This window comes from Vigna angularis, chromosome 3 (assembly GCF_016808095.1).
Source record: "Vigna angularis cultivar LongXiaoDou No.4 chromosome 3, ASM1680809v1, whole genome shotgun sequence".
Taxonomy (NCBI): domain Eukaryota; kingdom Viridiplantae; phylum Streptophyta; class Magnoliopsida; order Fabales; family Fabaceae; genus Vigna; species Vigna angularis.
In genome coordinates this window covers 30,570,378-30,592,295 of record NC_068972.1, presented here as the reverse complement: position 1 = coordinate 30,592,295, position 21,918 = coordinate 30,570,378, and the positions used below count along the sequence as shown (strand labels likewise).

At 34.5% G+C, this 21,918-nt stretch overlaps 1 long non-coding RNA gene across 2 annotated transcripts; it reads left to right on the top strand.

The window, feature by feature from the left end:
• The first annotated feature begins 18,688 nt into the window (after window positions 1–18,688).
• On the top strand, window positions 18,689–21,447 carry LOC128195994 (uncharacterized). 2 transcript variants are annotated; one of them, XR_008248021.1, is made up of 6 exons: window positions 18,689–18,816; window positions 19,577–19,633; window positions 20,171–20,244; window positions 20,554–20,637; window positions 20,699–20,774; window positions 20,841–21,447. It is a non-coding gene; the product is annotated as an uncharacterized LOC128195994 (long non-coding RNA). The 2 variants fall into 2 exon arrangements; XR_008248020.1 differs by lacking the exon at window positions 19,577–19,633.
• Window positions 21,448–21,918: the final 471 nt, after the last annotated feature.

Below are 21,918 nucleotides of genomic sequence, written 5' to 3'. Positions count from 1 at the left end.
TTAAAAATAATTACAAATTTTTTTAAATAATTAAATATAAAATAAATTATTTTACTTTATTACCATACATTTCTCCATAAATCAGTATGCTAAATTTGTCTCAAATTTCGTGTGGAATCTTTTTTATTTATATGTTTTCTTCATGCACTCTAAGTGGCGTCTTTCAAACAAGCAGACTTAGTTTTGTATAATAAATAAATGAGTTTAATAATTATGTATTAAGAAATTGTATCAACAAAATTAAACAAATCTGAAAATTTATATTAATAACATATATTTAATCAACTAAGATTTCTTAACACTTACAATGCGAAAAAAAAATCGAACTTTTGAAATTAGATAGAGGTGGATTGGTAGATATACAGAAAATGGATAAATACTATGTTCATTTACGAAATTTCTTCAAGAATATGGGTGTGTAAAAAACGTTTCTTAGTGAAGATTTAGAAGATGTTTACATGAAACAAGACGAAGAAATCCTAATGGGGAGCATTTAGTTTGTAAACTTAACAATTTCATACATGGATTAAAACAAACATATGAACAATGGAATTTAAATTTTCATGAGGTCATGTCTTCATTTGGTTTTGAAGAGAACATTGTGGGTGTATATACACACTAAAATATTAGAGGGAATAAATTTCTTTTCTTAGTTTCATGCTGATTATGTTTTATTCGTTGTTATAAATGATAAAGTTGTATTATATAAGGTGAAATAGTTTGTCTTAATTAACTTTTACGTGAAGTATAAATGTGTTAAAAAGTTGGGGAAATTTTTTAAAAAAGTTTTAGAAAAGTTTAACATTAAATATTGCTCACAGAGTGACATTTACTGTGAAGGGTGTACTAGTGAAAAAAAAAGTTTTTATACCGGTTAAAAAAAAGTTTTTTATGCTAGTTTTGGAATTTGTATAAAAACATGGTGTATAGACAGTATTGAACTTTCTATAATAGTTTCAAAATCAGTGTAGAAATTCAATTTTTTTTACCAATTACCGAATCAGGATAGAAAGTTCATTTTCTATCAGTTTCCAAACTATTATAGAAAGTCCATTTTTAATACCAAGACCTATTCACACCATCACCAATTTTCCATCTTCTCGACAAAATTCTACGCACAAATCACATACATGTTTCTTCCTTCCCTAATATCCTTTTTCCACCACTAACACATTTATCCATTACTGTCATGAAAACCCATTACATATTTATCAAGAATTAATTTGGTATTACCATTAACAGATTCATCACTAGCATAATAATCATCTTAATTCCTCACAATCCTTGATGACAAATCCTCTAACCATGATCAAACACTTTCAAAAAGAGTGGAAGTCAACCTTGAAGATGGTATCAACTCTACCTTGCATACCACCTTTGGAGCTATCATGGAACATAGCTTGAAGAGCAGTATAGGTTGTTTAGGCCATTATATTTGGCATGTAGAGTAGGTTTGCTTAAGGCTTGTATTAAGGCCTAATTAGTGTAGGGTTTTCTTTTAGTTGGACATCCAAACCATGTGGAAAGTATGTGACATGTTTCATACTTCCATTGGAGAGCATTTGCTTTTAGTAATAGCCACATGACACTCTACGAATGGAGGGGATTTGTTTTCTGAGTGGCCACATGTCCTTCCCTCATTGGAAAGGATTTGTGGACACTTGTCCACTCATTAGAAGACCTCATTTTTGCCAATGAGTGCAAATGTGGGGATATCATGCTTTTAGGATTTTAGGAGACACCATTGCCTATATATAAAGGTGTCTGCTCTCTTTTAATAATCTTGGAAGTTTATTAATGTTATGCCGCCCAAATTTGACCGTACATTTCTTGAATCAAGACTAGAGCAACACTAGAGGCCTCTCTAGTTACCTTCCTCCTTGAGTTGGCATCACCTCTCTTGGAGCCACCAAACACTACACCACCACCACCATATCTCCTAGAGGTCGTGAGCTTCTACACCACCCACACCTTAGTTCATCAACATTGGATCATTTACCACCACATTTCTGCACCATCCATCCAAGGAAACACCCCTCAATGCACATCTCCTAACTTTGGCCCAACAAAGCCAAGGAGGTTGCTATCAATCCTACAATAGAACACATTGGCCACCGTTTTTCAGAATCCATCAAGATCAAAAAATAAAACCCATAATCTGATGAAACGATGTATAGAGGAGGCAAACTCTCATGCATAAGAGAGAAATCAACAAAGAAATGGAGGCATATTCCACATTGGCAAAGAGCGCCTATGGTGCATGTTGCGACGATCTATAATGGCCATGAATGTTGGGGAAAAAGAAAAACTCCTCTCACTCTAAAAAAGAAGATGAAGAACCTCTCCAGATCATGCCATGACACACCAGTGTTGGAGTGACACAAACATGACGATTGGCAATGATTGGTAGTGTTGGCCATGGAGAATCCTGCTTTAGAGGAGAAGAAACCCTTGCATGCTTCTCGTAGGAAGAAGATGGTGTTGCCAACGGTAGTCCATGTGAATGGTGACAACCTCAACACACGACGATGGTGTTATGAGTGAGGCTGGTTTGAATAGGGGAGGAAGAAAACCCTATGCATATGGAAAAGAAAGAAGAAAAGCTTATGGTTTTTGTTTTTGAAGGCAAGATAAAAACAAATGAAATTGCGAAACGTGGGGAAAAGCATATTTACTTAATTACAAGTTTGTCATTGCGCATATTTCTATATTGATTCTAAATATAAATGATATATAAAGACATTTAAAATATTATAGTTTTGCCACCGCACGCTCTTCTATACTTATTCTAACTCCAACCAATATAGAAAAGTTTCTCGTATTTATGAAATTGTCACTGCACCACTTTCTATATTTAGTGAATTATAATTGATACAAAAACAATGGTGTAAAGAGTGTTGGGTTATTGGGCTCCCTTCTTATGTGGAGAATAAGCCCAAATAATTGGACCATTATGTCTCACTAGGTTAAATAGATATGGATCAAATTAGTAGGACACATTAGAGTCATTTGAAGAGAGGCAAAATCCAAGTGAGAGAAAACATTTCCCGCATAACCCTAAACCTACATTTGTGTTTTCGTTGTTGTGAAGTCGTTCACCATTAGATCAGGCTGATGTTTGGACAATGGGTTCCAAACATATGGTTCTTTATTCTAACTGTTCGGATCGTCAATCGGAGGTCTACCTTGGGAGAAATCAATCCCACATCAATAGTCCTGTTTTGAAGAATTTTCATCTTCTTTGTTCTTATTTGTAAGCATTTGTGCTTAGTTAAATTGACTTATTGAAAATACCATTTGGTATTATTATTGGAGACTATTTTGTACCCTATTATTGATCATAGTGGATTTTTCTTTGGTCTGGACGACTTGTGGTTTTTACCCTTGCATTGAAGGGTTTTCCATGTTAAAAATTGTTGGTGTTTCTTTGTGCTTTGGATTCTATGTTTTGTTCTATTTTTTTGGTGCTCCTCGCATATTCTTGCAAGAAGGGGGATTGAATTTCCACTGCGTTATTACTCTTTGCTAAGTTGTTATAATTTTTAGCCCTTTCTCATCAGAGTGGCATTAGAACCCTTTGGTTAAGGGACTGTTTAGTTTGCGTGAATGATGGAGGCACATAAAAAATTGATTCCTTTGAATGGAGAAAATTATCACCTATGGAAAGGCAAGATGAAGGACTTGTTATTTGTGAAAAAATTGCATCTTCCTATTTTTTCTTCCAATAAGCCAGAATCCAAGTTAGATGAAGAATAAGATTTTGAACATCAACATATATGTGGATTTATCAAGTAGTTTGTTGATGATAATGTTTATAATTTTGTTGCTAATGAGACACATGCAAGAAGCCTATGGGATAAGTTTGAGTCCTTGTGTTCTTCTAAGTCAGGAACTAATAAATTGTACTTGCTGAAAAATTTAGTGGAGTTGAAGTACAAGGAAGGAACTCCTATTTCAAATAACTTGAGTGAATTTCAAGGACGCTATGATCAATTAGCAAGAGTGCATATAAAATTTGATGATGATCTATTGGGTTTATTGCTATTAAACTCTTTACCGAATTCGTGGGAGACATTTCGGGTTTCCATGATAAGTGCTACCCCTAATGGTGATATTTCTTTGCAAATGAAAAAAGAATGGTGCCCTTAATGAGGAGATGAGAAGGAAGACACATGGTACTTCATCTGATTCAGAAGTTCTTATTATAGAGAATAGGGGAAGAAGCCAGAAGAAAGAAAAAAATAGTGGTAGAGATCAAAGCAGAAGCAAGTCCAGGTCTCGGTACAAGAATGTAGAGTGTCACTATTATCACAAAACAGGGCATATAAAGAAGAACTATTTTTTTGTGGAAGAAAGAGAGCAAAGAAAAAAAGGGTAAGCAAAGAGAAAGAGATAATGATGATGGTGATCGTGTTACTACTACTACATGTGGTGACCTTGTTTGTCTTTGTGATTATGACACTATTAATCTTGTATCTGATGAGAACATGTGAATAATTGATAGTGGTGCTACATTGCATGTTACATCCAAGAAGGAGTTCTTCACATCTTATACACCTGGTGATTTTGGAGTGTTGAAGATGAGTAATGATGGGGTGTCTAGGTGTTGGTGATGTTCACTTACAAACCAACATGGGGATGCAATTGTTGCTTAGAGGAGTTAAACATGCTCCAAATGTTCGCTTTAACTTGATTTCTATGCAAGTACTTGATGATGGTGGATATGATAACCACTTTGGTTCTGGAAAGTGGTAGCTCACCAAAGTTAACTTGATTGTGGCTAAAGGGGAGAAAAACTCTAAGCTTTATTGAAGGCAATGAAGACTATGTGTGTAGGCTACGAAAAAGCCTATATGGTTTAAAGCAGTGGTATAAGAAGTTTGATTCTGTTATGTGTGAGCAAGGCTACAAGAAGACTATTACTTCTGACCATTGTGTTTTTGTTAGGAAATTTTTTGAGAATGATTTTATTATATTGTTGTTATATGTTGATGACATGCTTATTGTTGAGAAAGATGTATCCAAAATTGACAAGTTGAAGAAGCAACTGGACGATTCATTTGCCATGAAAGACATGGGAGCTTCTAAGAAGATTCTTGGTATAAGTATCACTTGTGATAGAAAAGAGAAGAAACTTTGTCTATCATAGGAGCACTTCATTCAGAAGGTGTTGCAAAGATTTCAAATGGAAAATGCTAAAGTTGTAAGTACTCCTCTTGCTACTCATTTTAAGTTGAGTGTTAAACAAAGTCCTTCAAATAAAGCTGAGAAGACAGATATGAGCAAAGTTCCTTATGCTTCTGCGGTGGGTAGTTTGATGTATGCAACGGTATGTATAAGGTCTGATATTGCACATGTTGTTGGTACAATTAGTAGATTTCTGTCAAATCCATTTAGAGAGCATTGGAATGCTGTGAAATAGATTTTGAGGTATCTTCGTGGTACTAGCGGTTTGAGGCTTTGTTTTGGAGGTGATAAGCGTACTTTAGTGGGCTACTCAAATTTAGATATGGCTGGAGACATTGATTCCAGAAAGCCTATTTGATTCAGTTTGTGGTGGGAACCTTGGCTTTGCAATCAAAGTTGCAAAAGTGTGTAGCATTGTCTACTACTGAGGCAAAATTCATTGCACTTACTGAACAAATTCTTGTAGGAGCTTGGTTTTGTGCAAGGTAAATACTTGTTATATTGTGAAAGTCAAAGTGTTATTCATCTTGGTAAGAATCCAACTTTTCATTCTAAATCCAAACATATTGATGTGAGGTATCATTGAATACGTGATGTTTTGAATGCTAAGCTGTTGGAATTAGCTAAAGTTCATACAGATGATAATGGTGCTAATATGATGACCAAGGCATTGCCAAGAGGAAAGTTTGAAGTTTGTTGTGAGATCACTGGTTTGACGGATATCTCCACATAGTCGTGAGGGTGAGATTTGTTGGGTTATTGGGCTCCCTTCCTATATGGAGATTAGGCCCAAATAATTGGACCATTATGTCTCACTAGGTTAAATAGAGATGGGTCAGATTAGTAGGGCACATTAGGTCATTTGAGGAGAGGCAAAAGCCAAGTGAGAGAAAAACAAAGAGAGAAAGCCTTTCCCATATAACCTTAAACATGCACTGTGTTTTCATCTTTGTGAAGTTGTTCACCGTTGGATCAGACTGATTTTTGGACAGTGGGTTTCAGACATATGGTTCTTTGTTCTGACCGTCCGGATCGTCAATTGGAGGTCTATCTCGGGAGAAATAAGTCCCGCACCAGCAGCCCTGTTTTGAAGAATTTTCATCTTCTTTATTCTCATTTGTAAGCATTTGTGCTTAGTTAAATTGACTTATTGAAAATACTATTTGGTATTATTATTAGAGACTCTTTTGTACCATATTATTGATTATAGTGAATTTTTCTTTGGTCTGGATGACTCGTAAATTTTACCCTTTCTCATGTTAAAAATTGTTGGTGTCTCTTTGTCCTTTGAATTCTATTTATTATTCTATTTGTTTAAGAAGGAAGATTGAATTTCCGCTGCATTATTACTCTTTGCTAAGTTGTTATATTTTTTGACCCTTTCCTAATAAAAAGTGTCTTTTATACTAATGGTGATAAACTTGAATTCAGTCAATATTTGAAAAATTGACCTTGAGTGGAATTATATGAAAAATATTTCATGTTATTCAACAATTAAAAGTCTTTATGTATGGTTAGATCTTTGTCAAACCTTACATCACATTTGCAATTGGAGTTGTGGGAAGATATAAAAGTATACAAACCATCAGAAAGTTACAAAGAAAGTAATAAGTTATCTTTAAGAAATAAAGAATTGCATGCTTATATATCGACCCACAAAAATTTATAAGTGATAGGTTACTTCGATTTAGACTTTATTGGTTTCCTGATAAATCTATATCTAATTATGTTTTTATACTTATGAAATTATATCTTATAATAATAAAAAATACACCTTGACTCCTGATTCCAAAATGGAGGTTAGGATTACATAACGTGGTATATAGTGAAAATATTTTATATATAAGTTTGGAGTAGTAGACTCAGTTCCTAGACCATTGAAAATGTGGTTAAGAATAATAAAAATAAAATGAAAACATGTTTTTAATAGTCAATCCTTTAGAAAAAGACAAGACACTTTAGAAAAAAACAAGGCACTAAAGAATTTTTAAAGTTCATATAAAATAATTAAAACTTAGTTCTATAATGTAGCCATTTGATATTTTTTCATTTATTTGATTATTTTGAAAAGAACTCATTTAATAATAATTTAGAATAAATATATTGTTTATTCATTAGAACTAAGAGCTTATAAAATATTTAATATATAATAATATATGGAAGATAATATTCATTATTTAAAAGATCTATCATCATTATTCATATATTTAAATTTTTATTTGATTGATAATAGGATAAATAGTCGTCAATTAAAGCATATCTCCATGAATTAAAATCTTTGTTCTATTTTTGGAAATGGGTATATGCATTTCCTGTTTTCCTCTTGATACTATGAATATGATAACTTTTTAATATTTTATTCCATCCATACTCAAATATATTACAAATTGTTTGGCATGTTATTTCCATATTGTTTCTAAAATGGTCAAAACTCTTTAATGAGCAAATTTCTATAAATTAGATAGATGTTCTACGCTAACAAAAGTTTGGAAATAAGAAGCAAAAGCAGACAAAAACAATAGCAAGAAATTGATTCTTTAACTTCCACAATTTATAGATGGCATAAATGTATTTTAAGATACTTATTTATCACACTTAAATCATTAAAAAAATGATTTTGTATAATTCGTTGATATAAACTTTAAAAAAAAATTAATCATAAAGTGTTGGTGGTAGACTAACTCTCCAAATTTTCAATAAGCAACTTCACAACTAAATATTTTTAAATTCAGTGGTTGAGCTAATGACATGTTATTTATAGGATAAATAAAAAGAAAACTAATCAATACAAATGGAATAAAGCTATCGCCATCGTTGCTTCAATGTCTTATTTTTACAATAAAAGTATCTAAAAATATAAATAATTTCGTTCTAAAATCAATTTTATTTAAAATCACCTCAATTAATTATCATTCAAGTTAAAAAAAATAAAAATAGGAAAATGGAAAAGCCAAGAAGATTTTTTTTCCAAACTAATATACAATGAAATGAATCCAAAACCACACATCTTAGAACATTTTGAATGGAAATATATATATGAAATTGACAACTGAACCAATGCAATAACCTGATTTTGGCATGTTCTACCAAACAAGGAAGATGGACCAAATATTGCTGGCTAGACAGAAATTTAATGGACAAAATTTCCAAGGCAAAAAGTTAAAATTAAATATGTCTTCGAGCACACTTTGAGTAGAATTAATTTGTGTCTATTTTTTCTGAAGACATAATACGTTATATATCATTTGATGTTAGACCAAACATTACATGTAATCATCTTTCACTATTTATGTTACAAATTTGTCGGATAAAATTATCCATTCTCAGACAATAATCACCTTTAAAGATAAAGTTGCAAATGTTAGAATTTTGCATATTTGTCTAACTATTGGATTAATTTCTATATTATTAGCTGACAAAAAACTTCTATATTATTAAATAATTTCAATAATTATAATAGATATTATGTTATTTTTTTAAAAAAGTGAAGAATATTATTTGAGTTTTCGATATATTTTGATTTAAACAAGTGATTAAAAATATTTATAAAGTTTTTTATTTAATCTAACTATCATAAAGATTTTCAATTTAAATATATTAAATATAATTTTAAATATAACAATTGTTAAATTCACAACACTAATTGAGTCTATATATAATACTTTATCTTTAAAGTATAAAACAACAAAACTTCACTCACTGTATTCAAGAAAATAAAAAATTAAAGTTACTGATTGTTAAACTTTAATTTTTTTTTTCTAATAATCCTAATATGGATTTCAAACCAAACGGTCTCACTTGCGATCGTCTTGCTCGGTCGTCTGGCCTCAATTCAAAATAGCTTAATTTTATTAGCTATATTTTTTTCACCGTTCAAAATTCGAGTGTTATTTTTCTTCTGTGCAGATAATAGGATTTTGTATACAAACTACTTGACCAATTTTGAGCAACCGATCGGCAGGGAACATTTTTCAACTCGGTGAGGCAGACTCTTCGTGAGCTCTCACCTTGGTCTTAGGGCACGCTCCTAGTGAACTCCTAAAACCTAAACCGAGCGGGTGAGACAGATTTCTTTCGTGAACTCTCACCTTGGTCTTAGGGCACGCTCCTAGTGAACTCCTAAGACCTAAACCAAGCGGGTGAGGCAGATTTCTTTCGTGAACTCTCACCTTGGTCTTAGGGCATGCTCTTAGTGAACTCCTAAGACCTAAACCGAGCGAGTGAGGCAGATTTCTTTCGTGAGCTCTCACCTTGGTCTTAGGGCACGCTCCTAGTGAACTCCTGAGACCTAAACCGAGTGGGTGAGGCAGATTTCTTTCGTGAACTCTCACCTTAGTCTTAGGACACGCTCCTAGTGAACTCCTAAGACCTAAACCGGGCGACAATAAAGGTCCATTGTTGAAGACTTGACAAATCAAGCGTGAAATTAAGTATGCAGCATACGCGTACGAAATAAATGCTCGACAAGCACGTTTTCATTCAAAATAAATCTATTTCAGTTACAAAGTACAAAGGTAGAAAAGCGACAAAATTCTATATCTAAAAGACCTAAGGTTAGACATCAGCCCCGTCGATCTCCTTGAACACTTCAACGGGAGTTTGAACATTAGGGATGGCCAGAGGTGAAGGTGGAGGAACATGGATCGGAACTAATTTCCCATCCACCACCATCATGCTCACATCGAGACGAGGGTCTTCGGTCGGAACTTGAAAAAGGATGTTACATTGGGCGAGTGCTTTCTCAAAGCCAAGTAAATGCTCATTCACTACTTCATCGCCCAAAAATTTGTTGTTCGCCTCCAATTTCAACACTCGATCCCGAAGCGAATCCCGATCGGCCAGAAGGTCATCCCTCTCAGTCACCAACTCTTTATTTTTGGTGGTTGCATTTTGGAGGTCAAGGTTCAAATCATCATAAGACTGTTGCATACGACGTTGAGCAGAGTGGGCCTCGGCCAGCAGAGTGTTGGCTTTTTTCTTGTCCTCATCCGCTATCCTTTCTGTTTCGGCCAGGCGGAGCATCAATTCTTGGTTGGACTTCACAGCGGCGTAAGCCATACACATCGTAGACCGAGTGGCCAACTCCATAGCCATATTGGAGGCTTCCTCCTCGATCATTCCTTTAACTAGAGCTTTTTCCTCGACAAAAAGATCAAACTGGATGTGCTTCGCCACCCACGAGTTGGGACTCATAGGTCCAGAGAGGGGAGGACCGTCGGGTAGAGCCCTCTTGCTCCGCTTGGATGAGGCAGAGGATTCCCGAACGACTTTCCGTTTTCCCTTTTTCTTTGGAATCGGCTCCGACTGTTGAACTTTGTCGGTAGGGCGACGAACGGATTTGGGCGACTGGACTTCAGTAGCAGGCGGGGGAGGTGGTGCCTTTTGGACCAGCAGAGACGTCGCAGGGATGGCAGCAGTAGTTGGGGCGCGAGATGAGCTCCCTCCTACTGTTTTCCTTACGTCTCCCCCTCTCTGAGCGAATAAGCGGGCGAAGGTGCTGCTTCGGGCTGGATCCATCTTGCTCAAGTAATCTACACATCAAAAATAAATTTAGATAAGTTCCAAATGACTGCTCAACAAAAGGCGGTCAAAATTAAACTTACCGAACACATTAAAGGGAAGATTTTTGTTGTTCAGAAAACCGATCAGCACGCGAGAAGAGGACTTGAGGGGCAGCTGACTCAATTGATTAATTAAGTCCAAATCCTTGGGTGTCATCCGTGACTTGGGCCAGGAAATAACCTTCTTGGGGTTGTTGGTCCAATAAAAGGGAAACTTAGCCCGCCCGTCCAGAAAACAGAAAATCTTATACCCAGCTTCCAAAGGTACGACCTTAAAGAAGTTTCCTTTAAAATCCTTGTACGAACTGTTAAAAAGAGACAACAAATGTCTATTCTTGATCGTTCTAAGGGAAACCCAGGGTTTGGTCGGATGAGGCTGTACATGAAAAAAGTAAAGGAAAGCCCCAGGAGTGGGGTATAAAGCTAAGCCGGTACAGACGACAGAAAATGGTTGCATAAACGCCCAACCGTTCGAATGTAGCTGCGTAGGAGCCACATTAAGCTCCCTCAGAACGCTCATTTGAAAATCTGAAAAAGGAAGGAGAACCTTTAAATCTTTAAACATGGTGGCGTAAGCATAGAAGAAGTCTGTGGGGTAATTCCCCCGACTGTGGCATACCCGCTCGGTCATTTGGCAAACGACAAGTTTAAAATTACTAGCGTCCTCAGCAGCCTTTACCAGACAAACACTACTGGCCAAATCCCTAAATGGACGGCGATGGTAGAAAGAGGAAGAGATTTGTCTAACCTCGTAGGGAACCCAATCATAGCCAGGAACAACAGGCCAATCTCTAGGCTTACCGTCCCAAGCACCGGAGGAGTCCATGTTAATTGCGACTTCCTCGGGAGCATCACTATTCGCCAGAAGATCGGAAGAATTCCCTGAATTGACGGCTACAACACCCTGACCAACAACAACACCCGAGGAGGAAGACGAGGTAGCAACCTTATCATCGGCATACCCCATGTCCTCTTCACCGGTGACATCAAAAGACATGATTACCTGAGGCACAGGATTAAGATGAGGAAGATAGGCATGAAAGAGTAACGGAGGTGAGGAGAAAGGGGTAAAAAATTAGAGCAAATTCAGGGCTATTTATAGAGGGTAAAAAGCGATTCGCCAAGAAAATCTATAGCGTCAAATGAAGAAAGATCTGACAGTCTAGGCGATGTGACGATTCATTTTTTACTTTTCCCGCCTAATTTTTACAGTCATGACTCTACGACTTCACGCCCTTGCAAAAGTCAAGAACATGGTTGAAGGTCTTAACAAGATAAGATGTGAACCGATCGGGAACCACTTCAAAACCCTACGCAAGAATAGTTTTGCTAGGGCCTGGGGGACTTGTGTTACTACTGAGTAGGTTAGACCAACCGGCCATACAAGGGCGATGCAAGTGTTACTACTGAGGTTAGACCGACCGGACATGCAGGGGCGATGGAAGCCAATCATTCTCAGTCGAACATTAGAATAATACTCGTGAACTCTTCAGCCGTTTGTTGGAGACAACCTTTGAATGTCAATGAATGCATAAGGCTTAATACCTCTTTTTGTCCCTCTTTAGAAGGGAATTGTTCAATGTCGTCCTACCTTTTTCAAAAAGTTCAATATGGTCCCACGTTGTGAAAAAAGTGTCCAATTTAATCCTTTTTGGTCACGGCGTTAAATATTTAACGATCCTGCTGACAGCGTGGACTGATGTGTGCAACGTGGCTTTTTACCTTGGTAACGTGGCAGTGACAGTTACTAAGAACGTGGCAGTGGGCAGTGCAGTGATTAAAATTGTGAGCGTTAGGGTTTGGTTTGGGTAATTCCAAATCGCGATTTGGGGATAAGCATTTTGGAGGACCTTCAAATCCAAATTGGGTGATCTTGAAGGTGAAATTTGTAGAGGAAATCCAATTCTGCAAATCAAATCAGGTTAGAGGTTTTTCGAAAATGTTTTCATTGTTGTCTTTTTTCGAAAATGTTTTCATTGTTGTCGCGTTTGAGGGGGGTTTAACTATGGGTGAAATTGTTTTCTGTGAAAAGTTGTCTTCTTTATATGCATGATAGTGGTCCCATAGGTCTTATTTTAACTGAAATTAGTGGTCCCCCGTTTGCATTTGCAGGGTTCGGGTAGGGATGTTTGATGACATGTTTCGGGTAGTGGTCCACCATGGTGGGACCTTGATCAAAGAAGTCCCCTTTAATTATATAGGCGGAGAGATAGTTAATTGGGACGTAGACCCCGATAAATGGTGTTATTTTGGAGTATTAGGTTCACTTAACCATATGGGATACATGCAAGTAGAAGAATTATATTACAGTGTCCAACATGTTCTACATAAGGTTGAGAATGATAAAGGAGCTATGAACATGATTAATGTGGCTAAGTATTTAGGGGAAGTGAACCTGTATGTTGTGCATGGGGTGGACGAAGCAACTATCTTAGAAAATGATGAGAATGAGATTCATTTGCTATGTGAAGGGCATGCAGAGAGTGGTGAGGATAGTGGCGTAGGAGGAGAAGCACATGTTGAGGGTGGTGAAGAAGGAATGGAAGACGTAGTGGAGGGTGCAATGGAGGTTGAGAATGAGTATGCAGTGGATGTTGAGAATGAGGATGCACGGGATGTTGAGAATGTAAGTGAAGGATTGGAGGTTCACAATAACGATTTATTGGATGTTGACAATGAGGATTGGTTGGATGTTGAGCATGACGATGCATTGGAGGTTGAGAAGGAGCATTCAGTGTATAATGAGGATGTTCAGCATGAGGATGCAGAAGATGATGAGGCTGCAGTGGAGGTTGAGAATGAGGATGAAGTTGAGGATGTAAGTGAAGAAGCATTAGAAGTGGATACTGAGGCTGAAATTGAGGTCGAAAGTGAAGAAGAAGTGGAAGTGAACAGTGATGATGCAGCAGGAATGGATGATCTGAGTGGTGATGAATACGTGGATGATGAAGACAGTGAAAAAGAAACCCCACAATGTAGGGGTTTGTCAGATGATGATTGGGAGTCTGATAAGCTTTTAACTCCTGAAAATAGTGCAAGTGAGGAGGATGACAATGATGATACAATAGATGTAGGTTCTTTCTCAAAGTATGCAAAGCAGAAGTCCATGGCAGATTACAAGTGGGAAGTGGGCACTATTTTTACTGACAGGGAAGAGTTTAAGGATGCTATTAGAAGGTATGTTGTTCATGCTGGGAGGGATCTAAAATTTATCAAAAATGATAATCGTAGGGTGAGGGTGACATGCATGGGTGGCCAAGGTAAGTGCCCATGGCTAGCTTATTGTGGTTATTTGCCGTCACGAAAAATTTGGCAATTGAGGAAGATAATTGATACTCATAGTTGTAGTAGACAACTTAATATTAAACTGATGAATGCTAAGTGGTTAAGTAAGGAAATAGATAGATCTATAGTTGAGAATCCTAGTTTAAAGGTGAATGATATTCGTTCTAAAGCATTAAGAAAATGGAATACAAATGTTTCAATATCCAAGGCAAGAAGGGCAAAGTTAATTGCCACAACACAGGTTGAAGGAGATTTCATAGAACAATATAAAAGGGTGTACGACTATGGACATGAGCTGTTGAGGTGTAATCCAAGGTCAACAGTGCAAATTAAAGTTGACTCTCATAATGGTGACTCAATCTTTCAAAGAATGTATGTTTGTCTCAAAGCTTGTAAAGATAGTTTCATAAGTTGTAGGCCCATTATATGTTTAGACGGATGTTTTTTGAAAGGTGTTTACAAGGGGGAGCTGCTGACTGCTGTTGGTAGGGACCCAAACGACCAAATGGTACCCCTTGCCTATGCAGTAGTAGAAGTGGAGAACAAAGACAGCTGGACATGGTGTTTGCAATTGTTAATTGAAGACCTCGGGGGCAGTCAAGTATGTGGAGGGTGCACATGGATGTCAGACCAGCAGAAGGTATAATGTGCAGCTTATTTTCATTTTTAGTTAATGATTTTGTATAGGATATGGTTTTATTACTAAATTTAATTGTGCAAGGGTTAGTCTTAGCTATCCAAGAGCTTTTGCCTCGGGCAGAACAAAGATACTGTGTAAGGCACCTCTATGCAAACTTTAGGAAAAGGTTTGGTGGGCAGGTATTAAAAAATCTGATGTGGAGTGCTGCAACCACCACATATCCCCAGGCTTGGGAGAGAGAAATGCTGAAAATTAAAGAAGTCAATGTTGAAGCATATAAATACCTCATAGCCATTCCCCCAAGGTAACCCATTATATACACGTTACTGTCACAGATGCATTGTAACCCATTTGAGAATTATTTTTTTTCAACAGGTTTTGGTCAAGGTCTCGCTTCACAGCTCAACCAATGTGTGATACCCTTGATAACAACATCACTGAAGCTTTCAACAGTGTCCTCATTCATGCAAGAGGAAAACCAATTATCACAATGATGGAGGATATCAGAGTGTATCTCATGAAAAGGTGGGCCACAAACAGAAGCAAGGTGGCATCTATGGACTTCACAATATGCCCAAAGATAAAGAAGAGGCTTCAGAAAGAATGTAATTTGTCTAGATTTTGGCTGCCAAGGTAATCTTATCACCACAATTTATATACATTTTGTTATTTACGTTCATTGATGTGCTTTATTTCTTTCAGCTGGGCTGCACGAAAGATTTTTGAGGTTAGGCACACTTCATCTGTTGGGAACAAGTTCACAGTGGATCTGGACACTAAAGACTGTAGCTGCAGAAAGTGGATGATCAGTGGCATCCCATCTGTCATGCAATTGCAGCAATGAATTACTGTAATGTTCATCCAGAAAATTTTATACCCACTTGCTTCAGAAGATCCACATATGAAGAGGTGTATGCCTCCATAATTTTTCCACTCAATGGTCCCCAACTATGGCAAACCACAAATTTCAATGATGTTCTACCACCACTGATAAGGAAGATGCCTGGGAGGCCAAAGAAAAAACGCAAGTTGGAGGCATGGGAGTTAACTAAGGACGACACTCAAATGCGTGTTGGAGGGCATAGGAAAAAGTGTACCATTTGTCGTCAGACAAAGCACAACAGGAATAAATGCCCTTTACGGCCCCAACCAGCAGAAGCAAACCACCCACCAGAAGCAACCCAGCCACCAGAACCAACCCAGCCAACACAAACAACCCAGTCACCAGAAACAACACAACCAACCCAGCCACCTCCAACTTCCCAATCATCCCGTCCACCAAAATTCAGAGTCAGAAGAAAAGATAGATAGATAGATGAATTGGTTTATTATGTACTGTACTGTCTTTATTTTGGTAACAGACATGTATTGTCTTTTTAGATGAATTGGAGGTTATATGTATTCAATATCATGTACTTTGGTGACAAACTTGTACTGCCTTTATTTAATGAATCAAAGTGCTTTCATCATGTTTTGGTCAAAGCTTGTATTTAGATTTGTAATATGTGCCATTAGTCCTCAGTCATATGCATTATTGGGTTGACCTGTTCCAACATTTTTAAACCAAATGGGGGACTGATTCGAACATTTTCTACATTGCATTGCATAACTAATGTTACACCAACCAAAACACCTTCGCATTGTCAACGTACTTTTTTCAAGCATCCAAATACATAACAGGTATTAAGCCAACTTATAACAAACACCCAAATTCACGATCTAACTAAATCAACCTAACCACAACTTCAAAATTACAAGGTCAACCACAATACACACACACAAAGCTACAACTAACAACTTCATCATTTTCTGGATTTTCTGCAAATCTTTCACTGCATTTTCCAGCTCACTTATTCTCTTCAGAATTGTGCAATCTTTTTCATCCACGTTGTCTTCACAACACCACTTGAAAAAGTTACAGCAGTTCCCAATTGAAGATCCACCCTATTATTCACCATGTTAGGGAATGTATGGACAAATCCATCAAATCAACTAAACAAAACATTAACTGAGAAGGGTATACTTCAAACCTTGTAATGAGGACAACCCCAAAAATTTCTCCCAGCATTCTTCGTAGTTTTGGCCACTTTCATTATTGCAATATCACCACAGTAACAAGTAGGGATTAACCCACCTCCCCTACAAGCACCACCATGGGACGAACCAGAAGATCCTTAGGGCCCAACTTTTCGAAAACGAAGAACACCCTTGGGAACCCATTCTCAATCCTCAAATCGCGATTTGGAATTACCCAAACCAAACCCTAACACTCACAATTTTAATCACTGCACTGCCCACTGCCATGTTCTCAGTTAATGACAAACACTGTCACTGCCACGTTACCAAGGTAAAAAGCCACGTTGCACACATCAGTCCACTCTGTCAGCAGGATCGTTAAATATTTAACGCCGTGACCAAAAAGGATTAAATTGGACACTTTTTTCACAACGTGGGACCATATTGAACTTTTTGAAAAAAGGTAGGATGACATTGAACAATTCCCTTCTAAAGAGGGACAAAAAGAGGTATTAAGCCAATGCATAATTAATGATGTAACGGTCACTGTGGAGCAGTTAAGGTTTGCATTGATCGTCATTAAGAGGTAAATTAATGGATTATATTCCTTGAAACCTTATAAATAACAACTGATTAAGAAGGTAAAAGCTCTGATTTCTGATTTTAACTAGACTTGCGGAGATAAATTTTGACTTGAGCATTAGAGACTTTCCTGCAGGTTACCCCCATTTGAGAACAGAGAGAGGAAGATCCAGGCGGTAAGACCGGAGTAAGGAGAACCGATCAGTGGAGGTGGATCATTCCCGAGCAGAAACAACAAGAGTTTTCCTCGTCTCATTCCAGCAGAAACACTGAAGTATTTTAAAACATGAACAGAAAGGTATCTAAAATTAAACAAAAGAAATAAGGATGCTGTAAATGGACAATAAAAGAAATAAAGGTAAAAATATGAATTATTACAGATAGAAAATAAATTCTAAAAAAAGAAATATGTAGATTAAAATGTAAAGGGTCATGGCTTCATGTTTAAGCTAATTCCTATCATTTTTCTTTTGTAAGAACTTTTATTTAGGAAGAAGTGGTACCAAACCAAAATATAAGACAAGGATTGATGCAGATATATTCCATCTTCCAAACTAGAAATGACGAATAAAATGCTATCATATAAAACCAAGACAGAATAAGAGTCGCTGGCGACGATGTAGTGAGAGGATTATGATATATGAACACATTCATAATCGACGACTTTCATATTCTTTGGTAAATATTCCCAGAAAACTAGTTGATATAAAATCAAACACGAGAAAAGAATGGAACTTGACTCGTTAAAACTATACAATAAAGATACATAATAAGTACAGTGGCTACCATCAGTCTATTATAAACTGAGATATTGATTTGTCTTTCAGCTGCAAAATCTGTGTTCTCACAACAAATTGCACATTTAAATATATTTTTACATCATTTGACTGAGAAATTTGTTTTTAAATATACATATCAAACTGCATCAAAATTGTTGAACCAGACAAATAATTACATAATCTTTGTGAAAGTCAACCGAAGTTACCATAGTATACATTATTTTTATATTAGAAAAACCAATCAGACACTAATTCATAATACAATCAGTGACAAATCATTGTGATGGCTGAGAGGGTTTTTTTCTATATATAAAAATTAATATATAATTTAAAATATTTTTTAATAATTTTAATATATTTTATATATTTGATATCTCTGAAAAAAATTGTATACACCTATATAAAAATTTTGATAACTCAAAATATTTTTATCATTGTATATACAACTTCCTCGTTGGTGGAGATTGAAGTTGTTAACGATGATGCCATTACTGACTTATTTTTGAGTTAAAATATTCGAAAAGGACAATGATGAAACAAGAAAGAGACTAATAAGCAAAGAAACTATTTTTAAGCAATGCAACTTGCATTCTATCCTCTCTATAACTATCACTTCATTTCTGTTAACAATCACAATTCTTTCTTCCAAAGAATCAAACTCAGAAAGATTTTAGAACTTTTTTCTAAATGTGGCTCTTCTAGAGTGTGTTCCATTCCTTCTTTTCTTAGGGTTACTGCATCATCATTTTCCTACTTCTGTCATAAGGTAATATTCTTTAATCAGTGCTCATATGTTTTTACATTTGAGAACAAAACATAATTAATATGTTTATATCAGTTCATGCTTCTTCATAATATGGACTTTACATTATTAGTTGAGAGGAAGAATAATGTTAAAACAAAATAATTACTTGGGTTCTTTATTTGTCTTTTGTTCTAGTAGATGGGACTTTTGTATTTTATTCTAGTTTAATTATGTATACAAAATAAAGTTGTTGTAATATGTAAATAAATTATTTAATATTATATATAATATTGAAAATGTTGAAGTAAACAAATATTAAAAAATAGTGAAATTGTTTATAATTGTATAACGTAAACTCTCTGGTTAATTTTTTTTTAAATCAAATACGAATATTCTTACAAAAGATATAATTAAAGCTCTACAGTCCATTACACAAATCACTAGTGAGAAATTATGTTTTCATGATAATTGATGTGTTGGTTTTAATCCAGCAACATGGTAATATTTTTATTATAAATACAAAATATACTATAAAGGCTATAAATTCATCTATTATAATAAGTGATTTGATGATATTTTTATAATAAATTACAAAACATATTATAATAAATTTAAATTTATTTATCATAGTAAGTGATGCGATAATTATTTTGTAATAAATGTTTAAATTCATTTGTCATAATAAATTATGTAGTTACATTTCTTTTTATGTCTGATGGTTGAACTTGTTTTTTCACCTTTTCATTTGTTTTCATCTTCTTTCATACTCTTATAATCCTAGGGTCGAGCTTATTCAACAAGAAACATTGGTTTTTAGATAAATTTATACTAGATATTGGTAAGTAGATTTTCATTTCTACTTGTTTACATTCTAATTTCAAAGTTCTGTCCAACCAAACGTGCATTATATATATATATATATATATATATATATATATATATATATATATATATATATATATATATATATATATATAATTTAGTTTATCATTGTGGAGAATCTAATTAAACTTTTAGTTTCATACAAACAAATTCACTAAATAAACATAATACATCACTAATAAAACTCAAGTTTTGACTCATAAGAAATCAATATCATTTTTAACTTAAAATGTTAAAATAACATAATAAATGTAATTTAATATTTAACTTTTTCACTTATACTTAATATGAAATTAAAATTCACACTTAAATCCCAAACAAATCATGTATCTAAGGTGATTTTATTTATGATTAATATATTCACTAAATTAAATTAAATAATTTTAATTAATATTTCAATCATATATGTTACTTTTTACTGGTAATGTATATTTTATCTTGTTATACTTGTTATATAATGACATATTGTCCTATTTTTCTTTTTTGTGCGAAGGATTCGAAGTGATCTTCACATAGCACCACCTCATAAACCCAAACACTACGAAATTCCAGTATAAAAATACAAATGTACGTATGTCATTACTGATATCTAAAAGATTTATTATATTTATGTTATTAGGTATTTAGGGTGATATTTATTTAAGCATTTTTTTTTCTTTTTAGTGTATTGCATAAAATATTTTTTAATTTAATGAATTGAATTAAATAATTTTCCCATCAATTTTAAAAGTATCTACTATAAAAATATCTAGACTTTAAATCAGATCAATGATTGGGTATATATACTTTTATTGAATAGATAAATTAAAATTTATTAAGACAAATTGAAGTTAGTTGATTAAAAAAGAGTGTAAAAGTTTTACTTTTCTTTTATAGGAGTAAAAGTGATCCTCATTCTTCTCCCCCTGTACCCCCAACTCAAACGGAAGGTGTATCAAATCCAACGGAAGACACTTCTAAGTAAGTTATAAATAATTCAAATATTAGTTATTATTAAAAAATTATTAACTTTTTTTTATAGGAAGAAAATTGATAATAGTTCAACCTCACCATCAATACAAGCAGATAAGAGTCCATCAACTTCAAAAGTGGCAAAAGTAAGTTATTAATAATTTAAATATAAGTTATATATAAATAAATTACTAACCATTTTTAATATATAGGACTCGAAGCCACTCAATTCTTCATCAACAACTCAAGAAGATCCAAGCACTTCCAATCCTAAAGTGAATACGAAAGTTGTCAATAACTCAAATATTAGTTTAATTACGAAAAATTTAAATTTTTTTAAAAGGAAAAAAAATGATAATACTTCGACATTGTCATCATCACAAGCAAATAAGAATCTATCAACTTCAAAAGTGACAAAAGTAAGTTACTGATAGCTCAAATATCAATTAATTACTAACCGTTTTCAACATAAGAAAAGTGACAAAAGTATACAATATATCATAAGAAATTAATAGAATAAAAATACTAACGAATTTTACATGGATTGTTCAGGACTCAGAATCTTCTTCAAATCAATTAAAGATGGGGTTATATGCAATGATATTATGCTTTACGATGAACTTTAAGAGAAATATTAGCTCATGTTACAATTGCACCACAACAGTGTTGCTTATGATTAAAAGAAATAAAAAGGTGTTTTAACACCATTATGTGTATTTTTTTATCTTTTTGTTTCAAGTTACAGAGTAAGAGTAGAGTGTGACATGTTGATATTTGAATTTCTTTCAATAAAAAGTTATGGTAGAAATTGGCATGGAACTTATTGGATTGTACAATCTTATATAATTGCGTAATGCAAAGGAACTTAAATCCTTCACATAAAAATATGTTATGCCATTGCCGATATTTTTCATATTGCAAGAATGTATTCATATTTAAATTTCTTTTTATCATAATATGTTTCAGTTCCTCACAAAAAATAGACTAATCACATATTTTGAAATTTGTTAACAAAGACTTTATGAAGAATTTTATGATAGATGTATGATATTGTCACAACAAATTTTGAAAGAAAAAAAAAACTGATTCTATCACATATTGTGATGTTATATATATGCTATTATAAAACCTTATATATGTTTAGGAGCTATTGGACAAAGCTTATTCAAGACTCAAATAAATCTAAAGTTGTTAGACAATATGATTGAGATTTAGAAGCCTAAAAAACAAACAATCATTTACAAAGGCCCGTAACTTGAAGAAGATAATATGAGATGAACTTCTTGGAAC